Below are 13,140 nucleotides of genomic sequence, written 5' to 3' on the forward strand. Positions count from 1 at the left end.
TTTTTTTGAAAGCTTAATAAGTACTAGCACTGAAAATGTGTTGCTCTTTCAGGATGTTTTATGCTAAAGAATCCTTTATGCTGGAGATCATTTGAAAACACACTTCTTGAAAATCTGTCTACCTCTTTGTCAATGTTATTGTGCGGACTAAATGAAAAATATCTGTTCCTGAAATAATTTCATTTAGTAACTTTCACCTTTTTCGCATGATATGCTGTAGGTGCTTGGAAAAGTTTAATCATCTTTGAAGCAGCTTGTCAACATTTATAGGAAAACCTTTTTTTCTGTCCAAATGCTTAAAAAAAATCTCAACCAATACCTGATGTGTCCAATACTATCTCAGTATGTCTGACTGATAAAGATTTCTGTCTTCAGAATTTTTTTATCAAAGTGGGACTGTGGTCTGTCTGAACACAATAGTTCTCCACAGTGCAACTTTCTTTTCAAAATTCCAGACTTTGTTATTCACAGTCTCAGCTATTTGGGAGATAGAAAAATCAATGCTTTAATATTTGGTTTTATGCCATTGGTGCATGAAGGAAGTGTTTCACCTTATACTTGCAATTTTACATCACTGAATTCCATAGCTTTAAAAATCTCGAGGATTTGTTTAGCCCCTCTTAAACCTGATAGAAGTTTGCATTGGATTCCAACAAAGGAGTTGAAAAAGGTCCTCAATCTTAACTTCCAGTATGAAAGGCGAGTTTTGCAATCCTTTTCGTACCAGACTATGTGTATAACTTTTTGTTTACTATTAGTGCTGCTTATTTTGTTGAAAAGTTCTTTGGAACTGAAAGTGGGGTTGGATGTCACGTAACCACTGGAATATTCTCTGAGTTTTTCTGTTCTAACAAACACATAGCAAGAAGCTGGTGTCTTCCTTGGAACTGCTGTATGAAATCTGCCCCTGCTTAGGAGCAATAACAAATTGAGGAAATGAACAGGTATATAAGGGTTTGGGTTTTTTTTTATTAACTGCCTTATGTTAACAACAAAGCTAAGTACTGCTCTTGGAGTGTTTTATATCTAAGGCCTACCACATTGTTTTATTCCTAGGAATGAGGGAGGGGGCTGATTCGTGTGTTCTTCCTCTGCTTCTTTCCGTGGTGACACTAGATAATGCATTTTAAAGAAAAGGAAGATCGTTACAACTGGAACATCACATCTTCTCTGATAATTTATGGCTTGTTAGATCTTTCCTCAAAAATTGTGGGTTTTTTTTTTCACAAGCCAAACTATACAGCAGATACATGGCATAATCAGGCAGAAAATTGAATCAGTTCATTGCCGAGTTGAAAATTGCTGATGATAATCTCAAGGATGTGGATTCTGAGGCTGACAGAAGTTCCCCAGCAGGTGTCAGTGTAGTCTGGAGAAGGAGCACGACGAGGAAGCCTGGTTTATACGAGGTGTGAAACATAAATGCTTTACAATGTTCAATTGTAACACAGTAACTTACACAGTGTTCTGTGTAAGTAGAAGACATTTGGTGGATGAAGCCACATACTTTAGAGTGACACTACTTACCAGTGGCATTTGCCCCATTAGAACAGGACACTTAAAGTTATTTATGTAATATTTGCTGCTGATATGAACAATGGTGTCTGCAGTTCTTTTGCCTTCTAATTAAAATGTATTATAATCGCAGACTCAAATGCTGGAAATTAAAACTTTGAAGAGCTGCATTCCAACACTACTGTTGGTTTTAATGGATCAGGTTTTCTGAAGATTTGATGCAAAATTTCGTCGAAGGGGGTTGTGCCATGAAAAGGAAATGGGATCTTCTACAAATAAAATTTTTGAACCAAATTACTGTTCCGCACATTTTTAAAACAGATTAGTTATTTTAATTGCTTATAATGAAATGGACTTCTCAAAGTATTAAAGATGCAGTATGCCCAGTTCTCTCAGGCAAGCTTTGGTCTGTGTGTCAAGGTGCAGCAGAATTTGCAGGAAGATGGAATTGCAGCAGCTGTAGTAGGATATTAATGATTACCACAACTTTCATAAATAGCTTAATAGTCAAAGATTATTCAAAAAATCCAGATAACGTAGACACTTAGAAGAGAAGGCGGAAGTCAATAGCATCAGAGTCTATTTTGAAGATAGGGGGTAAAAAGAAATCCTGTAGAAGTACATTACTCCATATCCATGTTCCTTCCAGTTCTGCAGTGTACAATTTTGCTTTCATATGTAAGCAATGAGCAAAGTAGGAACACATTTACTCAAGATAATTGTGAGCAATAGAAAGAAGAAAACCTTGCAGAAGTCCTGCTAGGGTGTAAAGCTGTAGCTTTGAAAATCTCATCTCAAGCTTATACTTCCTAACTAGAAGTCATTTAGAGCTATCCAGCTAAGTTTCAGTCTGGCACCTTCTATGCTTAGTCTGGGCCAAATCAGAACATAGATGTTCAGATTTTTATTTAACATCATTTCTTATATGGTGAAGAAAAAGACAACCCTTTCAAGATGAGCTTTTGAGACAACTGTACTGTATCTTAAAACACTAATTTAAACTAAAACCTTGCATTTCCTCAGTCTTCCCAACTAATGAGACACTGGGTAGATACAAGGAGACCTGCAATTGAGTATATATATTATTATTATTATTATTATTATTATTAATAATAATAATAATAATAATAATAATAATAATAATTATTATTATTATTATTATTATTATTATTATTATTATTATTATTATTATTATTATTATTATTATTATTATTATTATTACTTTTGTTTTTTATCAGACATTGCATTAAATGTGATGTGATGGAATTTAGTGGGAACCAAAGCACTATTAATGGCTTTTGCTTGGAACTCATTACTAACATTTTGAGATGGACATACTCTACAATTTCATCCAGCATTTCATGACACATGGTCCCAATATTCTTTAATCTGGGAAAAAAAACCCCAAACCTTTGTTCTTGCTGCAGGAAATGTTGCAGGAACTGGATAAGCATTTTTACTTGTCTTTAAATTAATTGTGAAATAAATTTGCCAACTTGATTCAGAAAGCTTGTGGGATGGTCCCTATTCAGTGCTTTCCCAAACCAGGATATGCGAAAATGCCTCTTGCTACGATGTGTTCTAGAATATGCACAGCACTTTTCAGTAGCTTTAGCCCTGGGAAATTTAGTTCAGGATTGCTTGAGGTCATAGGAAGTCCTTTATGAGTGGACACAAGTTTGTCCTTTCCAGATGTTTTTAGCCCTCATTAAATAAATTCCGGTTCCTGAAAATCCCCTCTCCAGATGGCTCTAAATATGTTCCAATATTTACTATGTCAACTAGAAACCTTCTAAGCTGAATTACGTAAATGGGAAATACTGTGCATCCTTCCAATGCACTGATTTGAAAGAAAATTGAGCATCATTTATTTACTAAACAATGAATGTTCAACATTGTAAAGTAAAATTACAGCAGTAGGCCTAGGTAGCAGCTTAGGTTCAAACAATAAATTAACTTTTGGAATCCTAAGAAGGAGTTAACTATCAAGCTCTCAAAGTCCTAAGGATTCAATTTTTGTTTTAAAATAAGCAGCCTGCAATACATTGCCAGAGTGGAAAATTTTCTGGAATCACAAAGTACTTGAAGCTAACAGGATTTTGATATTTGTGTCTTGAACAAGTTTAGAGAGGCTCATTTTATCAGCCAATGTGATGAATTTGCTGTCTGAGGCACCTTATACAGAATACAAATATTGCACAGACATCTAGTGTAGGACAGCACCTTTCTCTCATTTTGTTTAAAAATTGTTGTGTACCCATGTATCCAGGACAAGTAGCCTAATCACTGGCTACCATCACTGGTTGTAAAAAGACACAAAAAACAAAACCACCAAATCTCAAAATATATACACATGTAAACAATAATAAATTTGGGATGACCAGGATGCATTGTGTTTTGAAACTTTCTTGCAGCTGTGACTTGCAGATGATATAGCAAATACAATTTCCTTTAAAACATCCACAAACAGATAGAATATTATGTAATAAAACTGTCTAATTATTGACTTTTGTTTCTTAGACAGATGTTGAGGAAAGGGAGGAAATGCCGCCCCTTCATCAGGTTGTTGTAAAGTTTGTATTTACCGCTGAGGTGGTCACCATCAGCACACGGTTACTAAATGCAAAAATCTACCTCCAGTTTGTTTTTAGAAGACATAAGTCCTCAAGAAATGTGTGGTGGTCAACCTGGAGCATGGAAAGCCATAGCAGAGTTCCTGCATGCTGTCCCTTAGTCCTTAAACTCCTCTCCCTTAGAAGAAATAGTACACCCTTTCTAGGCCCAATTTTACTTCAATTAAAAATGAAATTTAATTGAAAAATGGTGAAAATTTAACTGTGTTACCTTTTTTCTTTTGATGTTTAACTGTGTTAAATTTTCACTATTATCCTTAGTCAATATAAAGAAAGAGGCTCAAACTGAGCCCTTGTTCTTACAAGTTTCAGTCCTTGTTATATTTTCCCTGCTGACACGGAACTGGACTAAGACCACATACCTCTGTGAGGAGGTTATCCAGCAGCCATTGTATCAGTGCTACTGTAGGTCATTGCCTCAGTGTGCTCCCTTTGTAAAGGCTGCCAGAAAGAGAAACCTTAGCTGAAAACTATTTCCAAATAATTTTCACACGGTAAGGAATTATTCTTCATATATGATGTGATTTCCACGTGCGCCTTCCTTCAAGTTCCCAGGCTGGTTTGTCCCACAGAATCCAATAAAGAAAGTGTAATTTCTCCCTAGGGTCTTTTCTGGTCATGCTTGATATCACTTAACATAATGAGCTTTTTACTCTCACATCATAAAAGGTTTTGTTTGAAATTTTTCCTTTTTTTTTGTACTTCAACAAAAAGTGTTGCTTACATCCCTTCTAAAGAATGCTCTGAGTTATGTGAAATGTGGACATGCTGTCTGGGCCAACCCCTTATCTCTGCCAGATTTAAAAAGTCTGGTTCAGTACAGTGGCTTAGACTGCAAGTTTTTATTGTGTTTTGTTTCTTTTAAAAATATGTATGTGTGTGTCTTGTTAAAAAACATTGCTGCCCCTGTCTAGGAACAATGCAACACTCACATCATTTCCTGAAAGAATAGAGTTGGAAGGCAATTATCTACTCACCAAACAGGCTAAAACAACAGTTCCTGATATTCTTCTCAAATATTTCAACTTCCCAGGAATCCGGAAAAAATAATTCCATGAGACGGTGTTGTGAATGAAGGTATGACATTTCAGTTCCCTTCGCTTGGAATCAGACATCCAGAGGTAATAAATTACCATGGGCTTGGCACTGCTGGGAGGGGGTCTGGCTGTGGCAAATTGTTTTCCTTCAGAGCAGGAACAATGAAGTGCTTTTACATCCTCCTTTGTCCAGTGACAAGCAAAGGCTTCTTTCTTAATGGGCTTTCATTAGCAATCACATTAATTACACAGAGAAGGAACAGGAACCTGATGGCCAAGTACCTTTATCAAATCAAATTTATTTAGAGATAGGAAAGTACAATAAAGATATCGTTTTTCCCATTTTATCTCTGTGAATAAAGCCAGTGACATGGTCTCAGAAATGTGCTCTTCCAGGAAAACATATGGGAAAAAATGAGTGGTGACAAAGCATTTTTACCTCTTTCAACTCAGTGTCATTTTTACCAGCATTATCTTGGTCCAGTTTCTGTCACTCAGAAAACACTGTTTCTGCTTTCTGTGTTCATTTGATGCCACTTCTTTTTGTTTTGTTTTATTAATGATCTTAATAATAATAATTGCTTTTGCAGGTTAATCTTCAGTTTACTCATTAATTTGTGCTTGAGTAGGTCTTAGAGAGGATTGCAATTTGGACTGTATGATAGAAATTATATTGGCATATAAAAAAATGAAACACTGCTCCTGAGAAAAGAGTTGATGCTCTTGATCTTTGAAGAGCTCCTTTTACATGTTTAATAATCAAGGAAATGGAAAATACTTCTCAAAAGTGTATATTTGGATCCAAAATGAAGAATCTCAGCAAGGCGGCAGCACAGGTAGCCTTGCACTATTAAATTTGTGAAGTGATAACAAGGAAACTGCAAGTCAATGCACATCAAAAATCAAGTAGTATTAAACCAGAAGCCCTTAATTGAATTTGCTCTCATTCTTGCCTCTGGATGAAGCATGAAGAAAATATTCTTAAAAGGTGAAGGTATCAATTCCATTTACTTAAGAAGGGAGGTATTTCTAATTTAATGAAGATGTATAATATCCTATAACCTTCCTTAGAGTTGTTTTTATTTTCTTATTTTTTGAGAGAACTTGACAGAGTTCTACCAGCTCCAGGGCTGTGTGAGATCACTTGTAGCATGGCAGCAGAGGCTGCAGAGTCTGTCTGGACTCAGCATCTGAAGCACATTCAGCATTTACAAGGGATCACTCGGCCAGAAGGACCTGGACTCAGCAGAGACCTTTGCATATCTCCACATTGTGTTGTGTTTATGCCAGGGAAAACAGGACAAAATCCTGCTCCTGCTGAAATCTTTAGCAAAATTCACATGAATGTCACTGCAGCTAGAATTTATCTGGAAGTTTTGTAGTCAGGCATGATTTCTTGAGGACAGAAGCAAGTAGTCCCTTTTTCAAATAATGGCCTGAACTCTGGTGAGGAAATCTGATTAATCACTATTCTCATGCCACTGAACTTTCATGCCTGTGCTATTTAGATCTTTGTCAGATTGAATCTATTGTTGGAGGTTTTCAACTTATCTATTTATTTCTGTTTTATGAAATAGTGAAGATGTGATCTCGTTTGCTGTATCAAGATTTAATTAGTTCATCAGAACTCAAAACTACATTTTCTAAGCATTTAAAACTGAAGGCATCTCATGAGCAATGAGGTCAAAACACTTCAGCATGTTTCATGGCTCATGCCATGTTTTATGAATAGTTGTGAAGGGTGGGTAATAAGAGTACTTTGTCTTTCACCCAAAATGTCACAGTGACTTTTACATGAACCAAAAAAAATAGAGGTTAAATTTAATTTATTGTTAACTAGATCTTTCCTACCTGATAGCTCTGGATGCATAAACAAGCATGTATGAAGGTAAGCTTCCATTTTGCCTTCTCTACTCTTGCTCATAGTAAAGAGGTGATAAGCTGATGTTTCCACAATTATTTTGGTAGAGCCCTACAGGCTTCACCTCCCGTCCTTTTTCACTTGGCCTTGTAGCTGTGACTGCCACAGGACCTGATGCTCTGCTTTCCACCAGTGCTATCCCTTTGGCTTCACTTCAGCTCACTGCTGAGTTGGCAGTGTAACACAAAAGGAGCAAAAGGCAGTAAAGTATTTCTGCTCCTGGAACACCATTAGTGGCCATTAAGCCAGTAGCAGATGTTTAACTGAAAGGTCAGATAATTTACAATGTGAAACATTATTTTGGTTGCCACCTTTCACAATTAGAAGTATGTAGTTTACCTACCTAATACTCAAAGTGTTTGTGGCCCTGTGCAATTAGCTAAAACCTGGGCTGAGAATCAGACCCTCACTCCATTATGGGATCATAAGAAAGAAAAGGAAGGGAGAAAAAACAGTCCCAAAGAGCTGAGTTAAGGAAGCGAAGAGTCATTATATCTTGGTATTTTATAATATCTATTCTGATATTTTGCTAAGCCCTTTGATCAGAAGAAATTGACCTGAACAATGAACAGCTAAAGATTAGATAAGACTCAAGACTCAAGTGTCAGCTTGCTTGGAAATAAAGTATATTTTAGAATATGTTGTCTAGCAACCTTAGGCAATCTATTATACATTTTTTTTAAAAAACATGGAATTTATTAGAGAGAAGTGGAATTTATTATCATTATTTTAATGTATGTAGAAAACAGGATTGTCACCTTTTCTTAGTGTGTACGTAATTGAGTCATGAAGGTTCCAAATTTATTTTCTATGAAATTGAAAGAGAAACAAAAGGTCTCAAATTGTGTTTCTTTCTAACAGGTAACTTTACTGTGCATCCAAGTGTAGTAGCAGGGAGAATTGTAGGCCTTTTTTGGGTTATTTTTTTGTGGGGGGTTCTTCCTGAATATGCTGGTGGAATAGCTGTGCTTTGTGCTAAGTATATTATCTTGCTCCTGGGATCTGTGTAACTTCTGTTTAACTAAGGAAAAGGAGAAAACCCAGACTGTAGAGACGGAAGCACTACATAGTGCTTGGGCATTGGAAGTTATGTTATTTTTATATATTTCTTACTATTAAATGCTACAAACGGAGAAGAGATGAAAGCTAATGCATATTCAGAACAAAACCCATTGATTTTGCATATTAAATGGATATTCATTTAATTTTTAGATTGGCGGTTGAGCCAGCCTTTCAGATAATTATTAAAAAATGAAAATGGACTTTCTGGGGGCTGCTGTGTTGCCAGCCCGTGGCCGGATGCCCGGGCAGACTTTCCCCAATTAGTAGGTTGCGTGCCCGTTCTGCTTGGCCAGCTCCACAGTTTATGCATCCTACACGTTACCGCAGTCGAGACTCAAAACAGTAAACACCTCGGAACACCAAAAGTGCCAAATGCCACCTTATTTCTGTTGTTATTTTCTGTAATTATACCTGGGAGGACTGGAGAGTTTTAGCACATTTCTTCCCTCCCTTTTTTTTCCCCTTTTTTTATGACTTGGTTTTTGCATTCCATAAACCCTTGGCAATGGGTACAACAGCTGCCTTTGGACTTGCAGGAGATGAGGTCCTTGGGGACGTGCATGTTTCAGCAATGACCAGTCCCTTCTTTGACCATGCCAGGTGTTGTTGGTCTGACCAAGAGTGTGGCCATCCTTTGTACGGCTTCCTTGAGTGGTGTGGGACTCGCCGTCAAGGCTCCCAAAGGCTCACTCCTGTGATTTCTCTCCTCTCCTTCCTATTTTGTGCTTGGCTTCCTAGTGAGCAATGATGCCCTCTGAGCTCTAACTTCTATATTTTACCCACTTTTCTCCTCAACAAGCCTATATCAGGGATTGCACAGTTTTGGGGGTTTTTTTCCTATTATTTTTTCTCTTTCTTTAACATGAAAAGGTCAGTTTGGTTTACTTTATGGTAGAAAGTATGAGGCTCTACAGCGGAAAAGGTGGATGCAAGTTGTTTTCATAGAGTTTAATTAAGGTTAAGTGGAGTTCCCCCAAAGTTTGTGCTGGTGCTCTCTAATGTTTGATTTGGAGGAAGGCGCAAGCAGTGGGATCGTAAAATCAACACGTGTCCCAAAGAAATTACTCAGTCACATGTAGAAAGGAGGAGAAGGAAATGTGGAAGCACCTAACAAAGATCAGGCAATCTGACATGATGATGAAGCTGCTATTGCAGTGTAATGTGATTTACAGAACAATGTTGACTATTTGTAGATACTGGATTTTAATTCACTGAAACCAGGTGGGAAAAGGACACAGATGTGTCTGTGAAGAATTGAGATAAAGGATCTTTCCATCATGCCACATTGGCTGAAAAGCAAAGAGATATATGGGAAATGAGGTGGTATTGAGAGAAGAATAAAGAACAGTACTAAAAATAAAACAAAATTAAACCTTGATATAGAGGATGTACTTGGACTACTAAATACAGTCTGCTCCATCTCAGAAGGAATATGACTGAAAAGGGAAAGGACAACAAAAATCTAATGAAGTTTTGAGAGGTGTGTATGTAGGGAGAAAGTTTTAGAGGCGTGATGTGGAGTATGAAGTTTTTAATACAATAAACAGCACAAAGTAAATCATAGATCTATTCAAATTCCTTTATTATCCAAGAGCAGAGAGAAAATGGATTAAATCTATTTGACTGTTACAACTGATTAGAGAAACTGAGTTTTTTATATAACACGATTGATTTTATATAACAGCAATTGATTTGTTGTCCACACTATAGGTTGTCATTGGCCAACTGCTTTGTTGGTGAACTTTCTGGGAAAATTGTCCACGCTTCATCGAAGGACTCTGCTTAGGAAACTTTCCATTGGCTTTCTTGGCCGAATTTCAGTGTGACCTTTCCTAGCTCTTGAACACTATCGTTTGCACTTTTAGCACAGATGAAGGCATCTCATCAGACACCTGTCATAAGGTATGTGTTTTCTATGTATTTTAGTTCTTCAAACAATTTATTTCACAATGTATATTGTGTAACAGTTGCTATCTAACTCTTAGGGAACTCTAGGGATGAATTAACAAAAAGTGTCACATTTTACTGGAAGTATGATGTATCCTTTTTCCTTTAAGATTCCCACATCCTATTGCACCTCGCTGTTTTCCTGGGTAGATAAACATTCATGTGCATTTCACAAAATTCTTGAAGAGGAGAATGTACATATCTGGTCATGTCTGGCTTATTTTCAGTGTTAAACTTGTCAGTGAATTTTGGGCAGGAAGAATGAGCAGTGCAGTTGGTTGGGAATACCTTGTTGGAGCTGGGGTGACATTGGATTCTGCATGGCTTTGATAGGTCCCCTAGGGGGAAATTAAATGGCACATTGACTGGGGGAGAGAGAGGACTTCCTTCTGCTAGGAAAATATAAAGAATCTCATTTATTTTTTTTCCCTATAAAGCAAATACATACATGTCATTAGAATTACTTTCCTGGGCTTTCAAATAAATTTAACCATGCAAAGGCAAACAGAAAGTCTGTGCCAAACTTTATACTTTGTTGTAATACTTTGTGGCTCTTGCCTAGTTTGCTGTAAATAAGGTTTCTATCTGTATGTCCCTATTTGCTTTATGTGGAATTAATAGTCCAGCAGCAGGTTTGCCTACAGCTCCTTTTGCTTCCAGCTTTTCTGAAGTGTAACAAACCTATCTTCCTCTGTTTTAATACCACTGGATTAGTTGTGCACTTCAGTGGGGGCTGACTCCAGTGTCTGCTGGAGAGCAAGACTGGCTTCTGAAGGTGAGAGAAGGGCATCTTGCAGATGAGGAAACTGTGAGGTTTTCCCAGTGCTGGCACAAGGAAAGGGTTGCTGTCTTTAAGGGTGGCATAAGGAGCATCAAGAAAGCTGAGCCAGGTTTTCCTTTTACACTGAAATGATGCTGCTAGACAAAAACTGAGGCCCCATCCAAATGAAATTTTTCCTGGTCAACAGTGGGCTATGGACAAGAAGAAAATCCAAATATCCTCTCCTTGGAAAAAAATAAACTAACAGGAAGTATGCCCCATCAACCCCATCCACCAAAAAGCTGCAATCCCCCATCCTCCAAGTCCCATATTCCTGAATCTGATCTCATGCTTCTGCTTCAGCAAAGAAGAGAATTCCATGAGAACTTAATACTTCAGTTCTGAGCTTCCCACAGAGCAGCTAGCTTAGGTTCCTTCACAGAGATAGGGTAAGCAGTAGGTGATAGAAGGTTTTCCAGTTATCACTGGCATATTCCACAAAGCAGGGAAGGTATAGAAACAGATATAAATTAATAATTAAAAATGCTTTCACCAATAACAACAGAGAAAATACTTTCCATGCTATGTAAGTAATACATCAACATTTAAGCTGATTAAAATTTGATAAACTACTAACTTCCCCATTTTCTGATAGGAAGGCTGGGGCCCAAGATAAAGCAATGTCATGCTGGGGAGGACAAATACCTTAGCATCCAAACTTTCAAAGCATTTATTTTGTTAAGACTGATCCCTGCTTCCTTTGTAACTCTTTGTTTATTAATGAGTTGACTCATCCAAAGTCCAGCAGCTTGTTTCCACACCAGAGAGATGGATTTGCGCCTCTGCCAAGTGGAGTCAGAGGCAGAGATAACAGCCAGCAACAACAAAAGTCTTCCCTGCTCCCTTTGCCAAGAACAATTGGCAGAAAGGACTCGAGGTGTAACTTATCACCAGCACAGGGAGAGGCTGAAGCTCTGGAAGCAGAGGGGCTGCTGCTTGCCTGCCTGCCACAGATAAACAGCAGGCTGCAGCCCAAAGCCAACACGTGTTGCAGGCTTTACCTGGAGGAGGAGGAGGAGGAGGAGGCAGAGGCAGAGGCACCCAGCAGTTGCTGGAACACTCTGGGAGAGCCAGCCAGTTAATTTAGGTGGCCTACTGTTAGTACCAGCCTAATGCAGCAGGCTTTTCCTCCTTCAGGTGCCAAAGCCACGCTAACAAAACCCTGAGGATAATTAGGTCCTGAGGAAAGTGTTGTCCACAAATGCACACACATCCTTGAGATGGTTGAGGTCTTCTCAGGTGAAGTGCTGAGTTTTTCACGTGTGAGCAGCAGTCAGGTCCTGTAGTAAGGGTGATGTGAAACGAGCTCACAGCAGTTCACATTTGACATTTCAACCTGTTTCTTTCCAGTGTTATTCTACAAAATAGAGATCACCTGTTCATATCAATGCTTCTGTGTTTGATCTGGATGATTCTTTTGCTCAAGGGTAGAATTATAGCAACACCTAAGGCAAATTCTCGTACAAAAATTATATCAGAATTTGAGCTTGTGACTGCATTACAGCTCTCTCTGATGGGAGATCCGTCTGCTAGCTAATCAGAGAAGCTTAGGCTTCAGCAAAATTAAACTCTAAGTTACTGCTTTGCAGCTGATATTTACGTGGCTTTTTGGACAAAAGACTCATCTTACCAAACAGCACGTTGAATGTAACTGGAACACTGATGGAGATAAAAGTTCTGTTACACAAATCTCATCATGATTAATGAAATACGACTCAATATGTTTAATTTAACAAAAGAATATAGAAAATCTAGGAGTTTAGAGTGGGCAGAAGTGGGAAATGTTGTGGAATATCCACTACAGCTGGCCTTCATACTGCTAAACCCATTTCAGATTAAGGAGAAACTGGAGCATGCAATTTTTTCTGCATCTCTTATATGCCTTAAATCAAATTTGCTTCTTGATATGACTCAATGTCAGAAACCATCTTTCCAATCTGGCTTGGTAGGGATTATTTTTTGTTATTTTCCCCCCTTCCCTGTCAATACAGCTAGATTGTATTGAGATCCTTCCACTTTTTTTTCTGAGAAGCGGTTTTTCCACAACTTCATCCAGCTTTCTCATTTGAGCTTTTATTGTACCATGTGTTAGTCTTCAGCTTGCAACATGCTCTTTGCAAGGGTCACAGAGACATGTTTCCCCCCCAAAACAAGTATTCAATTCAATTCAACACTTATATTTGTTTGATCATGCTACTTCTCACT

The sequence above is a fragment of the Melospiza georgiana genome, chromosome 1 (assembly GCF_028018845.1).
Source record: "Melospiza georgiana isolate bMelGeo1 chromosome 1, bMelGeo1.pri, whole genome shotgun sequence".
In the NCBI taxonomy this organism is placed as follows: Eukaryota; Metazoa; Chordata; class Aves; order Passeriformes; family Passerellidae; genus Melospiza; species Melospiza georgiana.